Source organism: Trichosurus vulpecula, chromosome 8 (assembly GCF_011100635.1).
Source record: "Trichosurus vulpecula isolate mTriVul1 chromosome 8, mTriVul1.pri, whole genome shotgun sequence".
Classification (NCBI taxonomy): domain Eukaryota; kingdom Metazoa; phylum Chordata; class Mammalia; order Diprotodontia; family Phalangeridae; genus Trichosurus; species Trichosurus vulpecula.
Window position 1 is genome coordinate 230,027,421 of NC_050580.1, and position 20,330 is coordinate 230,047,750.

At 41.1% G+C, this 20,330-nt stretch overlaps 1 pseudogene; it reads right to left on the reverse strand.

Annotated features, from left to right (window-relative positions):
- Positions 1-20,330, reverse strand: part of LOC118829873 — a 68,253-nt pseudogene that overhangs the window by 24,318 nt on the left and 23,605 nt on the right.

Genomic DNA, 20,330 nt, shown 5'->3' on the forward strand with positions numbered 1-20,330 from the left:
ACATCCCTGCCCTAGAGGAGCCTCTCTTTCAGCTGAAGGGAGAAACTTCAAAGTTCATTAAAGATTCTGCAACGTTGGGCTGATCATGAAAACTAGTTCTACCTTCTGGTGGGCACAACACAGTGGGAAAGAAGAGATACCCACACATCTTTTTAATAATGGCTTGCAATTAAACAATCAATGAGCACTTATTAAGTGCTACTACTATGTGCCAGGCACTGTGCCAAGCAGATCAATAAAACCAATCAAATAACCTATATTTCTCAATAATAATACTTTATTAAAGCACTTTTACCTGTCTATCACCTTGTTTCATCCCTATGGCCAAAGGGTGAGGTAGATAAGTTTTATAATCCCCATTTTTACAGACAAGAAAGTGCTTGTTAGTGACATACCTGGGACTAGAACATAGGTTCCTTCATTCTGAGCTGAGGCTGCCTCTCACTTAGTAAGAAATGAAACAGGCAGCTGCTTACCATGGTGAAATGTTCACTTCTACACATCACACAGGTGATTTTCATCTCATCTGGTACCCACTCCCGCCTAGCTGGCAGTTTTTCAGGGGGCACAAATTCCAAGGGATCACTCTGTGGGAAGCTTCTCCCTTCTCCTTTAAGCTTGGAGATCATGCAAAGGAGACTCCAAAAGGTCAGATGAAAAGTGAGAATTAGAGTTAGAGCTTGAATAGAGCTAAGTGGGCCAGGCCATATCAATATGTCATTAGCCTAGAACTTCTAATTTGGCTGTATTGGCTATCTTTTTTTTGAGACAAATATCATGTATTATATGCTAAGAAATGTCATAGTCATTGCTTTGTGGCATGCAAGCAACTTTTTTGGTCCCATTCAGAGCAAAGTTTTCTGGGTACTACAGAGGAAAAATAATCTAAGATTCTTAAGACCAGCTCAAAGAAGAAAAACTGGAAATCTTCTAAGTACACTGTACCTCTGAATATTGTAACCTTGCTAAGGTCCAATGTGGTAAAGTTTTTGAGTGCTTCTTGACAAAAGCCAGGCCACAAAAGAGAGATCTGAGGTCAGAAGAGCAAGGCAGAGGTTCCTGTTTCTGTTTTCTACAATATACATATACAATTAGAATGACTCAGGTGTACTCTGACTGGCAGTCTAGGAAACCAAGTTAGGCTTGGAATTTCCTCTGGGCTACCATCTCAATGATACTCACCTCTTGATAAAATTGAGAAATCATCTTTGGACAGGGCTTGATTGGAAAATTCTATTCCTTCAGAGTTTTGAGGCATAAAAGATAGTTCATAAGGGGTTTTCTCTTATAAAGGGGATTAAATCCTGTTATTTGGATTTGTAACCCTGATTAGGCAAACGGCTGCGATTTAGAGACACTGTTTTTATTCCTGGAAGGCTTTATATTACAGTGGCCAGGTAAAAGCTTGAGAAGAGAATACTAGCTTACTTTTAAGGAATAGGAGTTTAGGATATTTTCCTGATCTTATCTGTTATCTTTATAGAAAAGAAAATGATCGTTCTTGTTTTACAAATGAGAAACCTGAGGTATAAACAACAAATTGTACCAGGTCTGAAAGTCAGTGAGTGACAGAGTCAAGAATTTAGGATTCCTGGTTATAATGGTATCAGAACATTAGAGTAAGTAATCTGCTCAAGGTCACATGATTACCAAGTGGTAGAGCCAGGTCCAGATAACAAGAATTCACATTTACAAAAGAGTCCTTTACAAATTTCAAAATGTTTTTGGAGACCGTCATTTGTTCCATAGTTACTGATTATGTAAAGCATGTTTATTTATCTTCACTTTTTACAGAGGAAAAACTGAGGCTTAGAGGGCTTAAGGGATTTACCTGAGGCCACGTGCTGAATAAGAATTGGGACTAGATAATAATAGCAGCTCATATTTATGTTGCTTCTTGAGGTTTACAAAGTACTTTCCCCATAAAAATCCTGTGAGGCAATAGAGGATTATCCTTATATTTCAGATGAGGAAACTGGTACTTGGAGAGATGTTACAGTCCCACAGTTAGGAAGCATCCGAACTGGGGCTAAAACAAAAATCTTTTGATTCTCAACCCAGTGTTCAGATGTCTGTACATGAAGACAACTAGTATAGAAAAACAGAGGTGCAATGTTGTGATGAAAACACCTTGGGGCTCTCCACAAGTGTTTGCTGCCTTTATCAGCCACATACACTGAGATATTTATTGAGTACTTGAGAAGTGGTATGAAACTCAAACAGAAATGGATCCCTGTGGCTGTGTATTGACTTAGAAAACCACAAACTAACATTTATATTTTGCTTATTTTGTTGAACACATGCTCATTACATTTTAATCTGCTTGCACTAATTGTGATACTTCTATACTTGAAGATGCTGTTTTGGGCACCACAGGGGTTATGAAGAAGGATAAAACATGGCCCCTCTCCTTAAGGTGTTGATGATGTAGTTGAGAAGTTGCTGGACAAAGCATAAACACACTTAAAAAGATGACAATGTAAGGACACATCTAAGGGCTAAATGAGTGTTATAGGAACCTAAAGGAAAGAGAACTGTGGGCCAGGAAGGTTACTTTAAAATCTAATGGTTAAAGAACTGATAAATAGAAGTATGCATAGAATAATTACATATATATGAATATATACAGCTACATGTGCCTAACGGTACCCATCTCTAGGGTGGGAGGGGGAGAGGGAAGAAAAAAAAAAGAAACTTACATGATAATTTTGTTGTATATTTGAAAGTAATAGCAAGTTGTGTATAACAGATTTGCAGTTTCATATGCAATCATCTTTTTTTTTTACTCTACTATGTTATGGAAATGCTTCTTTTATCCCATAAATTAAAAATAAATGAAAGAACCATAAAAAAGAAAAAAATAAAATGTTTGCATTAATCTTAATATTTATGGCCATTAAAAAAATCTAATGGAGGAAGACTGGACTTTAAGACCAACCTTGAAAAACAGGTAGGATTCAGGAATATACAATAGGTGGAGGGGGAAAAGGCATTATAGACAGGATAATTAAAAACCCAGTGGCTGGAACAGAGGGTTTTTGCAGAGAATGGTGGGATTTAAGTTTGGAAAGATAGGAGCAATGGACTAAAGGGACTTTAGAGATCATAGCCTAACCTCTTAGTTTTACAGATGAAGAAATTAAGTGATTGAAGCCAGAATGTAGAAGACCTTAAACTGGTAACAAAGTTCAGAGTTGAACCAAAAGGCCATGGGAAACTTTGGAAGATTTTTAAATAAGTAAATGACATGGGAATGACATAACAATGACATTTAAATAATATCTGAGGAAACTCATCAGATAATCTCTTCTATGTAGACCCCAAGAAGGTGGCTGTTTATGGAGGCTCCCACCCTTCTGGATTCCTAGTAATGGATGGAGAAGAGTTCAGCTTCCTCTCCAAAGATATCTTTTTACCTTAGTTCAATAAATTAGGGAAACAGATGAAGATGAATTTAGTCTCTATGGCTCACTTAATGCTTCCACTGAGCTTGAAAAATCTGGATAGTGAGAAATGGCTCCCAAAGCATTCACTCAATCCACAACAAGGTCATAAATTACCATCTCTGGTATACAAAGGTAGATCAAACCCAGAAAGAGGAGCTTGAAAGAATGATTTTCAGAATGTCAGATGCAGAGGTATTTTTAGAAAGAGGCAAAAAAAGGGAATATGAAGATAGCGTCAGAGGAAAAAAAACAAAAAAGCAGGGAAAATTTCAGAAATTTTTCTTACCAGGAAAAGTAGCAGCAGACAATTCAAGTGATGTTGACCTAGACAAAGTCTCAGACTCTGACACCTGATTAAAACTGTCTTGGAGGTGAATTACAGAATTTAAGAAGGAAAAATTAAAAACAAATCAGGTAAATTATGGACAACATGCGGTTAAAAGCATGGCTCAAAATAATGTAATGCTGTTCACTGCAATGGGAAAAATTAACTCAAAGCCAGTTCAGTTTGGGTGATGAACATTTCACTGCTTTCTTGAGAATATAGAGAGAGTTAAAAGCCCCTATAACCCAAGAGCATATAGGTTCCTTCCTTCTGCTTTGGTACCTGAGCACAGAAAGAGCTGAACCTTTAGCTAGAGGACAAAAGTGAACACTGAACACTAAACCAAGTCTCAAAATGCCCAAAGGAGGTGTCAAGACTTTGAAAGGATGCTTACACCTGGAGAGTAAACCCAGATTGCTTCAAGTACTGGCTTCACTTTACTGCAGCACTCCAAGAGGCCGATTGTATTTCAGTAATGAATTGTAGTGTAATGGAGTGATTCCAGAAATGATAGAACTTAAGGAATGACTGTTCATATGCCAGAAGCAGACATGTCATTTCAGACACACTGGTACCCCAGCATGCTCTTGTAACCAGGGGCTGCAAATCCAGGGTTTTTCTTGCACAATAATTACCCTCCTATGACCTTTAGCAACTCAGGGAAACAAAGGGGAGGGGAATTAGAAGTGCAGCACGGCTATACTGGTCCTCTGCCATCCCAAGACCAGAGTGTGCTATTGACAATCACCTACCTGATCGCTTTTCTTTCAATGAATATGGGAAATCGAGTGCTTTCCCTGCAGATCTGGAAAGTAGTGCGTCAATGTCTTCCATGGTAAAGCCAATTTCTTGCCCAGTCAGCAGGTTGTGTAGGGTTTGCACAACCACAGTAGCCCAGTCCACTTTCATGTTCATCAGCAGCTGCTCCAACATGAGTAAGGGACTGGAAGACAGGTTGAAGTAGCTGGCCCGGTGCATATCAGGCAAAGTCAGCAGAACCTGTATGGGAGTTTCATCACAGGAAGGATGGTAATATGGGAACTTTAGGGTGACACTGAAGGCATGTGGAGTGCAATCTAACCCATAAGAACAATCAATTGGTTTCTCTTGGGAGAAGAAAGCCCCAATTCTGATCTAGACAAATGGAGGCATTAGGGTGCATAAAGTCATACAGAAAACCATGGTCTCTGAGATGGAAACAAGACAGTCTTTTTAGGCCTCTTCCAAGTCTGACATGTAACACTTGGAGGTCTGTATTTGTCTGAATCATCATGTATTCCATAATTATGACTTTCAGTATGCAGGGGAAACTATTATACATATCAAATGTCATTTTTTGGTTTTAGTTGCATTGTGATGTCTACATTTGCATCACAGAAACTGCCCGCCAAAGTCTGAAACTCCTTCATCCAAGGCAATCAAGTAGTTTTTCCCAGTGGCCAGAGGCATCTAGAGAAGGAAGGCAGGTCTAGATGGAGTGGCCTAGTAAGGGCCACAGGAAGTGAAGGGAGGGTTTACAAAGAGCATGAGTGTTCCAGGGCAGGGAGGACAATCCCAGGGTAAGTACCTGGGAGCAGAAGGCTTGATGCCTAAATGGCAGGATATCGCAAAGACTGTTTATGAGTTCTGGATAGGGCTGGCCCTGCTGGAAGTATTCCCTTTACAGGGCTGCAGTTTTTCTTATGTGTATAAACTTTATACAATGCTCTACTTACCTTGGACCCCACGTATAGAGCTTGGATCTCATAGTGTCAGTTCCCTGTAGAAGTGAGTGGTGAGGTAGTTGGCTAAAAAGTGAGAGGCAGCCAGGCTGGGATGCTGATCAAGGGAATGTTCTGTGACATCAAGGTGCATGGTGGTGTCAGAGATTCTCTGAAGGATCTATAAGGAAGATGGGTAGAAGAGGAAGGTGAACCCTGAGACCAACCACAACTACCTAGGCCAAGCCCTCCCAGGGACCTGAATGCTGAGCCCAGCTGGCCGGCTGTACCTTATAGATATAGAGAAAGCTAGCTGGGCAACGGCCTCTCAATGTGTCTATGTAACATGTTCTTAATTTCCACACAAAGCAATGAACTGTGGCTGCTGATCCACTACAGCTGCAACCCCCTTTCCCCCCAGTATTTGGTCTGGACTTGTGATTCCCTGCCCATGCCAATGGTGGTGGTGGTGGTGGGGTTAAACTCCTGGTGAGGAAATTCCCTTCACTGAGGCAGATCAACAGCTCAGCTGTAACTTCTGATGATCTGAGAGTTGCCAGGGGGCACTGAGAGTGAAGTGATTTGCCCATGTTTGTTCAGCCAGAATGTTTCTTAGGAAAGACTTAAACCCAGGTCTCTTGACTCAGCCATCTGTCCAGTGTGCCTTAGCAGAGTTAATTTTTTTCTTTTTTTTTAGTTAATTAATTAATTTTTATTTTTAGTTTACAACATTCAGTTCCTCAAGTTTTTGAGCTTCTAATTTTCTTCCCCTCCCTCTCCTCCCCCCTCCCACCGAAGAAAGCATGAAGTCCAATATAGGCTCTTCCTATACCTTCACACTAAACATATTTTCACAATAGTCAAGTTACAAAGAAGAACTACAACCAATGAAATGAACCATGAGAAAGAAGAAATAAAACTGAAACAAAAGCAAAACAAAAAAAAGAGAGCTAATAGTTGGCTTCAATCTGCATTCAGATTCAGTAATTCTTTATCTGGATGTGAATCACTTTTTCCATCATGAGTCTTTTTCTTTTGGAGGGGGAAAGGCAAGGCAATGGGGGTTAAGTGACTTGCCCAAGGTCACATAGCTAGTGTGTCAAGTGTCTGAGGCTAGATTTGAACTCAGGTCCTCCTGACTCTAGGGCCAGTGTTCTACTCACTGTGCCACCTAACTGCCCCTACATCATGAGTCTTTTGGAGCTGTCTTAGAACCTTGCATTGCTGAGAAGAGCCAAGTCTATCAAAGTTAGTCATCACAGATACCGTGTGTCTGTAATCATGTATGATGTTCTCCTGGTTCTGCTATCCTCACACAGAATCAGATCATAATTCTTCCCAGGTTTTTATGAAGTCTGCTCCTCATTTCCTACAGCACAATAGTATTCCATTACATTCATATACCACAACTTGTTTAGCCATTCCCCAATTATTGGCGGCTATCCCCTTGATTTCTAATTCTTCTGCCACCGCAAAAAAGCTGCTATAAATATTTTTGAACATATGGGTCCTTTTCCCACTTGTATGATTTCTTTGAGATACAGCCCTAGAAGTGGTATTGCTGGGTCATAGGGTATGCACATTTTTAGAGCCCTTTGTGCAAAGTCCCAAATTGCTCTCCAGAATGGTTGGATCAGTTCACAACTCCACCAACAATGTATTGGTGTTCCATTTTTTTCCACATCCTCTCCAGCATTTATGATTTTCCTGTTTTGTCATGTTAGCCAACATGACAAGTGAGATGTGGTAGATAAGAGTTATTTTGATTTGCATTTCTCTAATCAATAGTAATTTAGATCATTTTTTTCATACAACTATAGATATCTTTAATTTCTTCCTCTGAAAATTGCTGTTCATATCCTTTGACCGTTTATCAACTAGGGAATGACTTGTATTCTGAAAATTAAACTCTGTTGTCTATATATTTTAGAAATGAGGCCTTTATCAGAAACGTTGGTTGTAAAAATTCTTTCCTAATTTTCTGCTTCCCTCCTAATCATGCTTGCATTGCCTTTGTTTGTACAAAACCTTTTCAATTTAATGTAATCAAAATTATTAATTTTGCATTTCATAATGCTATCTCTTGTTTGGTCATAAATTCTTCCTTTCTATATAAATCTGACAGGTAAATGATTCCTTGCTCTCCCAGATGGCTTATAGTACCAGCCTTTATGTATCAAAATCATGAACTCATTTTGACTTTATTTTGGTATACAGTGTGAGATATTGGTCTTCTGCCATACTATTTTCCAGCTGTCCTAGAGGTTTTTGTCAAATAGTTAGTTTTTACCCTAGAAGCTGGAATCTTGGTTATCAAACAGCAGATTACTACAGTCACTGACTACTGTGTCTTGTATACCTAACCTGTTCCACTGATCCACCACTCTATTTCTTAGCCAGTACCAAGTAGTTTTAATGACTGCTGCTTTATAATACAGTTTAAGATCTGGTATAGCTAGGCCACCTTCCCTAGCATTTCTTTTCATTAATTCCCTTGATATTCTGGGACCATTTGTTCTTCCAGATGAATTTGGTTATTATTTTTCCTACCTCTATAAAATAATTTTTGGTAGTTTAATTGGTATGGAACTAAACAAGTGTAATATTAATCAAGTTGGGAATTTTTTTTACTGTTTTAGAATGCTAAATTAATTAAATGTCTTTGATTGAACCTTACTAGGTGCAAAGGCCCAGGCCCAAACCCCTAACTACTAGGTGCTAAGCCTATGTGGGCTTACGTGGGAGCCCTCAGGGTTCTATAGGGAGTCGCTAAGATCAGAGACAATAGTATGCGCCTAAGTGCTGGTCACTCAGATGACATCTGATGATGTCCAAAGACTGTATAAAAAGAGAGAAAAGAGATATTTGCTTGAGGCTCTCACTCCTAAAGGGGTGTTGATGGGGGACTCTGGGCAGCCATTCTAAAAGCCTCCTGGCTTGTCAACCTACATGTTGATAGTTTCTTGGTAAGTATGAATTGTATTTGGTCTGTTTATAACGTATGTTTGTAACTTCTCTGCATTGGCTCTGAAGTTCAGGGTGCTGGCTTTTCCCCCTGAACTAAATGAATATTTGTATGTTGGACTGAAATAAGATTGTTAACCCCCTAGCGTTACTTTCCTTAATAAAGCAGATCAAAAGAATCTGTGCTGGCAGCATTCTTGTTGTTTGGCTTGTGTTGGTCTTTCACTCCCATGACAGCTGCAAGCTGAATTGTTGTTAACAACAGGTAAATTAATTTAGGTAAAACTGTCATTTTTATTATATTACCTTGGCCCAGCCACGAGAAACTGATGTTTTTCCAGTGATTTAGATCTGACTTTCTCTGTGTGAAAAGTGTTTTGTAATTGTATTCTTATAGTTCCTGGGTTCTCCCAAATATTTTATAGTGTCTACAGTAATTTTAAATGGAATTTTTCTTTCTGTCTCTTGCTGCTGGGTTCTTAGTGGAGTTTAAAGTGAAACTTGATGTCAGATTTGGCTTACTCCTTTTCAACCAAATGGGCATGAATTTACCTGGAGGGCTTTTTCATGATCTCCACTCTCTAGAAGGTAGAGGAGATATTTTTGGTTCAAGCTGATTAAATGTTCTCTTGGAATAGGATAGAGGCTTCCCCACTCCTCACATAGCTTGTATTCCTGGTGTGGAAAGAGGAAATGAAACACATGTGCTTTTAATCCAATAAAGCTTTATCACGCACCTAACTCTTGCCTGGAGTTTCCACCATACACTTGGCCTGGGTCTAGGGCAGCTCTAAGAAGACTTAGTGAGTGGTAAAGGGGCAGTTACTATAGGACTAATCAGGATTGGAGTTGTATGAAGCTAGCATGGTGGTGCCTGTCTGTTGTCCCCATAGCTGGTGGATTGCTTGAGCTCAGGAGTTTTGAGCTGCAGTCAGGATAAAGGCAATTAATTGGGTGCCTGCACTAAATCTGGCACTAATATGATGAGCCATAGGGAACAGGAGGCCACCAGGCTGCTGAAGGATAGGCAATCCAGTTTAGGTTGGGAAAAAAAAGCAGGTTAAAGCTTTTGTACTACACAGCATGGTGGCCACTGTACTTCCATCCTGAGCAAGACAGGGAGACCCCATATACAAAAATAAAAAAAAAAACTCAATGAAATAAAAAAATTCATTAAAAAACAAAATATAAGGAATTGGATGCATATCATCAAAATACTTTCCCATTTATTTAAAATCTCATTTTATCCTTGCAACTTTTATAGGACAGGAGGTGCTATCAGTATCTCACAGAAGCAGAAACAGAGGTGAACAAAGGCTGAGACTTGACCATAGCCTTATATGCAGTGATAAAGCTAGGTTTAGAACTCAAACTTCCTAGTGCAATACTCTCTTTAATCATGAGAACAGTGGCACTCAGTGCAAAGTTTGTCTCCAGCTAGTATGCTAGCTGGCTTCCCAGAAAGATGAGAGAAAAGAAGGGGCTCTTTATTTGTGAGCAGCTAGGTGGCACAGTGGATAGAGTGGTGGGCCTGAAGTCTGAAAGATTCACTCATCTAACTGAGTTCAAATCTGGCCTCACACACTTCCTAGCTGTGGGACCCTGGCCAAGTCACTTACCCCTGTTTGCCTCAGCTCCTCAGCTGTAAAACTGGAAAAAAGCTGGAAAAGGTGATGGCAAATCATAATAGTATCTTTGCTAAGAAAACCCCAAAGGAGATCTTGAACAGTCAGACTTACTAAAACAACTGAATAACAAGGAACACCTACTACAGCTTGAGAGTAGCCTCAGGCTATTGCTTGGAGGAGAAGTCACCTGGTTACAGGCCAAACCAAGCAGATATGTGGGGAAAATGCCAGTTAGAGTTGTGAGACAAGCTCTGACCCTCCCTTGCCATCTGAGCTCATTTAGACTCTATGAGCCTTAGTTTCCTCATCTGCAAAATAGGGATTACAGCACCTCCTCACAGGGCTGCACTGAGGACAAAAGGAGACCATGCAATTTATAAACCCTAACATTCACAGTCTAGCTATTCTCATTAGCCATGATATCTTCTAAAGACCTAGATAAGATCAAGGCCGGGGAAGGAAGGCCCTTCAGTCAGATTTACTCTCCCTTTATTTACCATGAGAGAAGTTCACTGGTTCTCACCTCATCTCTGCTCCAAGGGCAAACTGACAAAGCTCAAATAAAGGAGTAAAATGAATGGGTCACTGGGTCCTGGGTCCTCACTATTACTAGGTTTTTTTTTGGTAGTTGGTAGATGGATTGAAGCTAATGATCAAGGAGATCTTTTGCTTCACCTGAGAGCTCCCCAGACCGAGGAAGATGGAGACCCACACTACTCAAACTGACTGAAGAGGGACAGCTTTCTGAGATTGGGAAGAGAGGGGGGATAGTTTGGGAAGATTGAACCTTTGCCTCTAGAATCAGGTCCATGACCACTGGTGGGTTGTCAGCACAACACCTCTTCAATGTCTGCCAGTCAGACCACATTGGAGTGGACTGCAAATCCAGAATCTAAGGGAAGATAAGGAAAAACACTAAAAAACACATGGCAGGATTTTGATCCATACGTAAGTCCCTTGACACTTCTGGAAATGAGCTATGAAGAGATCCAGAAACATTTGCCAGCAAAAAGGAGGAGGAATCAGATAGCAAACAGATTGAAAAGTAAAAGCTTTGAAAGATCTGAGAGGACAGTAGATTCAGACTCCTACCTTCTCACCTTCCCTATTTTGGAAGAGGAAAAAGAAAGTAGAAGCTTGGGCATAGGGAGAATGGAGGAGAAAAAGAGGGTGTGTAATTCACTGGTTGTGAGAACTCCTGGAGGCCATGGTTCCATCTGAGAATTATTATTATTTACAAGCCCCTTAGTTTCAGGGTTGAATTTAGGTCCTTGCTGGCAAGAAAGTGGAGAGAAGGGAGAAAAGTCTTTCTGAGCCGACATCTTGAGTTCTCCAAGCAGAATTCTGGACTCCATTTTCATTCCAATTAAGGATTTTCCTAAGAGCCCTGTAATCCCATAGATAGGATAAAATGTCATAATAACCTTTTTTTACATGTTATTTACATGCATTCTTTAAAAATTGGCTTTCAGGTGCTTTTCAATCTTGAATATAACATATATCCAAGAGCCACATTTTCTTAAAAATGTCATAATCCAGAGCCAAGATGGCAGCTGGAAAGCAGGGACTTGCATGAACTCCCCACCAGGTCCTTCCAAAAACCTATTAAAAATGACTCTGAACAAATTCTAGAACTGCAGAACCCACAAAATAGCAGAGGGAAGCAGGGATCCAGTCCAGGACAGCCTGGATGATTGCTGGATGAGGTCTATTGCTCACAGAGTGGAGGGGAGCAGAGCTCAGCATGGGAGGCAGCAGGACCAACCAGACCAGGAGCCAGGCAGAACAGGCACCCTGAATCAGTGAGCTGTGGCAGTTACCAGACTTCTCAACCCACAAACACCAAAGACAACAGAGAAGATGAGTGGGAAAAGATTCAGGGGACAGAGTTCGTGGTTTGGCCACTGCCCCAGGGGAAGCGGGGGAGGTGCAGCTACAGAACTATAGCTGCAGTTACTTCTGGCCCCAAGTCCACCTGGTGGGATGAATTAAGTGGTGGATCAGAGCAGAAGTGAAGAGCCTGATGAAGATTTGCATCAGGTCCGGGTTAGTGGTTCTTGAGGAAGGAGGAGTGCTGGGGTGGCAGAGCTGGCTGTATAGAAATAGCTGTGAAAACAATGGTGCATCCCCTCAAGCTTGGAACAAAGTACTCTTTGCTCTACAAGCAGTCATACCCTGACAAAAAACTCAAGGGTCAAGTAAGTTGGCTGGCAACATGGCCAGGCAGCAAAAACACACCCAGATTCAGTCTCAGACTTTGGAATATTTCTTTGGTGACAAAGAAGACCAAAACATATGGCCTGAAGAAGTCAACAAAGTGCAAGAGCCTACACCAAAAGCCTCCAAGAAAAACATGAACTGGTCTCAGGCCATGGAAGAACTCAAAAAGGGGTTGGAAAAGCAAGTTAGAGAAGTAGAGGAAAAATTGGGATGAAAAATGAGAATGATGCAAGAAAACCATGAAAAACAAGTCAATGACTTGCTAAAGGAGCCCCCAAAAAATACTGAAAAAAATATTGAAGAAAACAACACTTTAAAAAATACACTAACTTAAATGGCAAAAGAGGTCCAAAATGCCAATGAGGAGAAGAATGCCTTGAAAGGCAGAATTACCCAAATGGAAAAGGAGGTCCGAAAGACCACTGAAGAACATACTACCTTAAAAATTAGATTGGAGCAAGTGGAAGCTAGTGACTTTATGAGAAATCAAGATATTATCAAACAGAACCAAAGGAATGAAAAAATGGAAGACAATGTCAAATATCTCATTGGAAAAAGCACTGACCTAGAAAATAGATCCAGGAGAGATAATTTAAAAATTATTGGACTACCTGAAAGCCATGATCAAAAAAAGAGTCTAGACATCATCTTTCAAGAAATTATCAAGGAGAATTGCCCTGATATTCTAGAGCCAAAAGGTAAAATAGAAACTGAAAGAATCCACAGATCACCTCCTCAAATAGATCCCAAAAAGAAAACTCCTAGGAACATTGTCGCCAAATTCCAGAGCTCCCAGGTCAAGGAGAAAATACTGCAAGCAGCCAGAAAGAAACAATTTGAATATTGTGGAAAAACAAACAGGATAACACAGGATCTGGCAGCTTCCACATTAAGGGACTGAAGGGCTTGGAATATGATATTCTGGAGTTCAATGGAGCTAGGATTAAAACCAAGAATCACCTACCCAGCAAAACTGAGTATCATGCTCCAAGGCAAAATATGGATTTTCAATAAAATAGAGGACTTTCAAGCTTTCTCAATGAAAAGACCAGAGCTGAATAGAAAATTTGCCTTTCAAACATAAGAATCAAGAGAAGCATGAAAAGATAAACAAGAAAGAGAAATTATAAGGAACTTACTAAAGTTGAACTGTTTTGTTTACATTCCTACATGGAAAGATGATGTGTATGATTCATGAGACCTCATAGTAGCTGAAAGGAATATGCATATATATGTATACATATATATACATATGTGTGTGTCTATGTATGTATATATGTAAGTATACACACACACACGCACACACACACAAAGGGCACAAGGTGAGTTGAATATGAAGGGATGATATCTAAAAAAAATAAAATCAATTTAAGGGATAAGAGAGGAATATATTGAGAGAGGGAGAAAGGGAGAGATAGAATGGAGTAAATTATCTCGCATAAAACTGGCAAGAAAAAGTCGTTCTCTAGGAAGGGAAGAGGGGGCAGGTGAGGGGGAATGAGTAAATCTTACTCTCATCATATTTGACCTGAGGAGGGAATACCATACACACTCAAGTGGGTATCTTACCCCACAGGAAAGATGGTGGAAGAAGATAAAAAATGGGGGGATGATAGAAGGGAGGGCAGATGGGGGGAGGAGGTAATCAAAAACAAACACTTTCGAAAAAGGACAGGGTCAAGGGAGAAAATTCAATAAAGGGGGAGAGGTTAGGAAGGAGCAAAACATAGTTAATCTTTCACAACATGAGTATTGTGGAAGGGTTTTACATAATGATATGCATGTAGCCTATATTGAATTGCTTGCCTTCTTGGGGAGGGTGGGTGGGGAGGGAAGAGGGGAGAAAATTTGGAACTCAAAGTTTTAAAAACAAACGTTCAAAAACAACAACAACAAAAAAAAAGTTTTCCCATGCAACTAGGAAATAAGATACACAGGCAATGGGGCATAGAAATTTATCTTGCTCTACAAGAGAAGAAGGAAAAGGGGGATGGGAGAGGAATGGAGTGACAGATGGGAGGGCTGACTAGGGAACAGGGCAACCAGAATATACGCCATCTTGGAGTGGGGGGAGGGTAGAAATGGGGAAAAATTTGTAGTTCAAACTTTTGTGAAAATCAATGCTGAAAACTAAATATATTAAATAAATTAAAAAAATAAAAATAAAAAATGTCATAATCCTTTGAAACTGGATTTTGAAATTAAGCTAAAACAATTTTAATAAGCATATAATCTTCTCTGCACATAATATAAATGGAACCTAAATGTTCTCTATCTTTGTTTGATGCATACTTAAGCATGAAATTGTAGTTATAAGTGATCCTTGCATAAATAAAACAAACACAAAGTATGAAGAGCTTAACAGATAGCAAAGGCAAATCTGCCCCAAAGTCCTTACCATCCTCACTTAAATAGTCAACTCATAGATAGGTTAAACAATCTATTAACTTTGTGATTGATGGTGGTTTTACCTTCTGGTAAACTTGGAGCTCCTTCAGCTTTTTACGCAGCTCTGATAGTAATCCTTCTGGGACAGCTGGTTCAGAAATGCAAAAGGCCAAAATTTCTAGGCAAGGTTCCAGGGGCCACCTCTCCACAGACCAAAGGGCCATTTGGCTTCTCAGAATTGCATCCTTTACAGAAAACAGGTATTGCCAGCCATCTTTATCTAGGAGGAAAACAGGAATCCCTGCAGTCAGGGAGCAGAGTGCTGAAGAAAGTTAACTCTCTACTCATCCTCAGATGGCATGATCTTGAGGCCCTTTACCATCCTAGCAGCCAACCTCTGAACACCTGCCACATGATCAGTGTGCATTCCGAAGCATGACACATAAAACAGAATCTACTCAAGATGTGATCCAACCAAAGCAGAGGACAGAAGGATGATTACACTCTGAGCTTTGGACCCTGTGCCCTCCTTAATGAAGTCTAAATCTACACTAACATTCTTGGCTGCCCAGTGATCCTGATGACTCCTAGTGAGGCTGAAGTTCACTAAAATCTTCAGATCTTTTCCAAATGGATCATTTCTCCCCTCATCTTATGCTTATGAAATAAACCTGTTTTGAGTCCAAGTATGAAACTACAACTATCTCTACTACATACCACCCTTTCAGATTCAGTCACACGTTCTGGCCTGGAGTGGGGAACCTGCAACCTCAAGGCCACATGTAGCCTTCTAGATCCTTGAGTGTGGCCTTTTGAATGAGTCCAAGTTTTACAGAACAAATCCTTTTATTAAGGGGATTTGTTCTGGGAAGTTTGGATTCAGGCAAAAGGCTGCACTTGAGGGCCTAGAGGGCCACATGTGGCCTTGAGGCCTCAGGATCCCCACCTCTGCTCTGGCCAGTCAAGATCTTTTTGGATTTTGCTCTTTCACCCCACATATTAGCTATTCCTTCCAGCTTTGGGTCATCCACAAATTTGATATAAAAAACTATCTGTGGCCTCTGATTGGAAGGGATGGAAGGTGGAGTAAACAGCTCCCCAAACCTTCATTTAAAGAGAGGTCCCAGCCTGGTTCATCAGCTCTGCTCTCCCTGGGCTAGACTCCACCAAGTCCCTTTGTCAGGTAGGTTCCCCCTCCCACCCACTCCTGCTTTTCAGCATCATTTTGTGTGATGTCTTCATTTTTAAACTGTAGGCTATGTGAGGACAGGGAATATTCTCAAAAATATATATGTACACACATACACACACACACACACACACACACATATTTGTCTCCCCAGCACTTAGCACAGTGCTTGGAACATAGTAGGCACTTAACAAATGTTTATTGACTGACTGATAAAAACATTAAACAGTATAGGACCAACCATAGATTTTGTGCTCCACTGGAGACCTCTCCTTAGTAGATGACATCAAAACATTAATACCTACTGTTTTAACCTTGCCATTCAATCAGTTCAGAATTTATCAATTCATATTATGACCTAGGCCACATCCCTCCACCTCAGCAACAAGAACAGTATGAGAGATTTTATCAAATGCTTTGTTAATATCTTGAGAGGTTAGAATAATCGAATGAATTTAGTGAAAGTAAGTTTGTAAGAGAGATAAATGTAGTATCTACACTGTTTCAAATATCAACTTTGCAAATAGAGGATAGCAATTAAAAATACCCATTAAAAAAAGGCCTGGGTATTTTAGTGGTCTGCAAAGTCAATGAGGTAACAGGATGATGAAGTAGATGAAATAGCTTAAAGTTATATCTTAGACTGCATTAGAAGAAGGCCACAGTCAGGTCGCATTTTGCTATTACTGGAGGAAATTGTGAGTATTTTGTTCAGTTCTGAGCATCACATTTTGGAAGTACACTGACAAGATAGAGAGCATCCAGATAACAGTGATCAGGGTGTAGAGGGGAGAGGACTGTGAGACCATGACATACAATGATCAACTGTAGGAACTGAAGATGTTTAGCTTGAGGAGAAGACCTAGGGGGACATAATAGCTGTCTTTCAACTATCTGAAGAGTTGTCATTCAGCAGAAGGCAAAAATTAACTGAGCTAATATTTGTAAAAAGTTCCTGGCACACAATGGTGCTATATAAAAGCTTATTGTCTTCCCCTTTTTTCTAGACTTCTTCTTGTCCCCACAGGGCAAAAACAGGAACAAGGGACAGAAGGAAAAAACTGACAAATGGGAGGTGAAATTTGCCTCAAACCTGGGCTGTCCAAAAGTGGAATGGGTTCCCCTTGACTAGAGTTCTTCATGCAAAGGCAAAGAATGACTACTTATTGGGGACAGTGTAAAATGAGTGATGCCTGTGCGGGTAAGCACAGGTCAGGTTAGACGATCACTGGGATCTCTCTCAATGCTGGACTTCTATGAGTCTTAGGCCTCTGTTCTAAACAACCAATCTGCCACTCCTCTCTAATTCCCAGCTTTGTTTTTTTTCCCTACTTGAGCTCTTGTTCCTTCTTTTCTATCTGCCATCTGTAGGAGGTAAAGGTGTGGCTTACCTGGAAGCTCCAGTGTCTGGACAATCTGCTCTCACTGCTGGCAGAGGGTGGCTTGGTTCGACACATAGTCCTCTACCAGGCTTGGGAAGCACATCTGAAGGAGCTCTTTAACACTGTACCGAGTGTGACTGCCTGTTTTTTCTTCTGTATTGTCTACGGAAAGCAAATGAGAGTCAGGTGGAAGAGACAGCCTAATGGCAAATGCCTAATGCATCAGTCCTAGAAAGAGAGGAGGAAAACCAACTGACCACGTTTAGTTTGTCCTGCTGGCACAAAAGGGTAGTTGAGAAGTTTGCCAATTTGCTGAAGAACTGGAAAGCCTCTAATGCCATCAGAGTTCAGGAGAACATATTCAAGCTTTCGACCTGGGAACAGATGAAGGCGAGGGAACATGGTGAAGTTTGGTGCTTCTAGAAATTAAACTTTCAATGCTATATCCTTGTTACATTTACTTTTTGATTTTCTCTCCTCCAGGTGAGATGAGGCTATCCATTATTGCCTCTTTCTTTGCTGTGGGACCTCAACTGCTGGTAGCTATAAAAACCCTCCCCATGTGGCCCACAATGACAACAATCCTGGTTTTGTGCCTACAGCCCGGCAATGACAGGCAGCAGTAGACCTGGAAACCTTCCGCGTTCTTCCGAATTGTTGCCACTAGTTACTGTGGTACTGCCATCAGAAGTAATCCTGAGGGGTTTGTTGGGCTTGAATATAAATCCTTATGCTGGTATGTCTCATTTCTTCTGTATTCCTATCATCATACCCAGCACACTTCTAGGGATGTAACAGATGCTCAACAAATGACTGACAGATACAAGAGTATTGTTGCTAAAAACTGCGGCAGCCTAGGAGGGTGGCTGGTGGGGAGAACTATCTATTTAATATGGTAGTAATAGTGCTAAAATGAACAATTCTCAACAGAACAAAATGAAATGAAAACCAAACGGTATTTTAACCAAAAGGCCAAAAATGATTCTGTAGACAAGAAGGGACTGTTTTGCTTCTAGGGAGCAGCTGTTCACTTCACAACTCATTTCCATTCCCCTGACTCTGCATCTCTGAGGGTGAACAACTTATTTTCAGGAGTCAGGGTTCTAACAACATGTGGAACATATTGATGAAATGGGTTTGGTTGGATTCGGGCTTAGTTTAGTTGCCTTCTATCCTCAAGCTCCCTAATCCTTCATTAGTCCACCTTGGAGCATCATTCTCTCTCAATTTCCTTTCCTTCCAACCTTCAAGTTCAAAACCTTTTCATTAATAGAAATCTAATTGCCGCGTTCCCCCTAGGCCTCTTCCTGGGCCGAGGGTCGCGGGCAGTCCTCCCCGGGGGACCTCTTCTGCTCCTACACCGAGCCTTCGGTCGTCACCGGCCGGCCTGGCCTCCACCCAGACCGGAATTCACCAGACAGAACGCCAGAGGATCTCGCTCACGGTCTTTATTGGTACATCTTCCACGGCGACTGCTCGACTCTGCTCACTTCCCCTATCCCCGTACATTATATAACCTATTGCAGCCAATCCAGTGGCGAGAGCTATAACATTGCCTTATATGGACGGGCTTCATCCTAAGCCGGCACCGCCCAGCGATATACCCGGAAAAGCGTTATACCCGGAAAGCTGTAGTCCCTGCCCCACCCTCCACCCAGCCCTAAGCGGCGTCCCACCCCCACCCAAATCCCAACATCTAATAAAATTTAAGGCAATGTCTTTTCTCTTGAAAAAAAACTTTCTTTTCACAAAATCTCTCCTAAATTAGGAAGGATTCTACAAAAGTGATTAAGAACTCTACTTGTTTAGAATCACATAAATGAATGTGTTTATTTAGACATTAGGTTTTTCAAGGCCATTCATAACTATACAATTAGTTTGGACTACAGAGATTAAGAAGTAGCAAGAAGAGGACTGAGGGGCAATTCTTTTTCCCTCTTGCTTTCAGAGAATCCCATTTTTCTCGCTATAGAACAGAGGAGAGGAAATTTATCTCACTAGAAGCCAAAGGGACAAAGTACGAAGCATCCTCACCTTGGTTCTCGAGGCTGCTGTGCAGACATCACTCAGCTGTTTCCAGAAGCTGCTTGCAAGTTTTCTATAGTTGGCACTGGGTGCAGGCTAGGTCAAATGCAGCCTTAGCTGGGGGGCTGAGGTCTTCCAGAATGTCCCTCAAGGGAGCAGTGGGTTCCATTTGCATGCTGCTTATCCAGAAGTCCTCCTGAAGGATGGGGATGGGGTCTCTAGAGATGCTAAGTAGTTTGTCAGTCACATCAGAAATAGAGTAAAATATCATACCTACAAAAGGAGCAGTAAAATAAAAAATATAGGACACTGAAATGAGCATCATTAACCAATTACCACTTGGTAAGCACCTACTATGGGCAAGGCAACATGATAGGGATACAAAGACAAAAAAGGAACAGCCCTTGTCTTTAAACAGCTTACATTCTACTGCAGAGAAACAACATGTACAGATATAAGAAACATACAGATATTAAGTATAAGGTAGTTTTCTTCTCTGAGGGAAAGGCACTAAGAGTTGGGGAGGGGGAGACAAAGAAGGTAGGAGATTGTGCTTGAGGTGAACCTAGAAAGGAGCTGGGGATTCTAAAATGCAGAGGTGAGAAGGGAGAGCACTCCAGGCACGAGGACATACTCCCACCATAATAAAACGCAGCTATACAAAGGCAAGGAGACAACTGTAGAAATATTGTGTGGGAGGAACAGCAAGGAGGACATTGTGTGAAGGAGAGAACTGTGGACTAAGGCTGCTAAGGTATGTTAACATCAGGTTGTGAAGTCAAGGGTAAGAGGTCCCTTCTTTCCCAGAAAGCAAGTGACAGGGTCAGACCTGTGGCTTAGAGCTAAGGCTCTTGTGGCTGGGGGAGGGGGTGGCAGCCAGGGGTCAGGGGCAGACTTGAGGCAGGCCGACCAATGAGGAGGCTACTGCAACAGTTCAGGTCAGATGCATCAAACACCTTGCAGTCAGCAACACTCCTGAATGCAGCCCAACCAAATGGGAAATATTTAACAAAATAAATTAAGGTAAAATAGGACACAGATGTTACTGTATGGCTTTCTAACT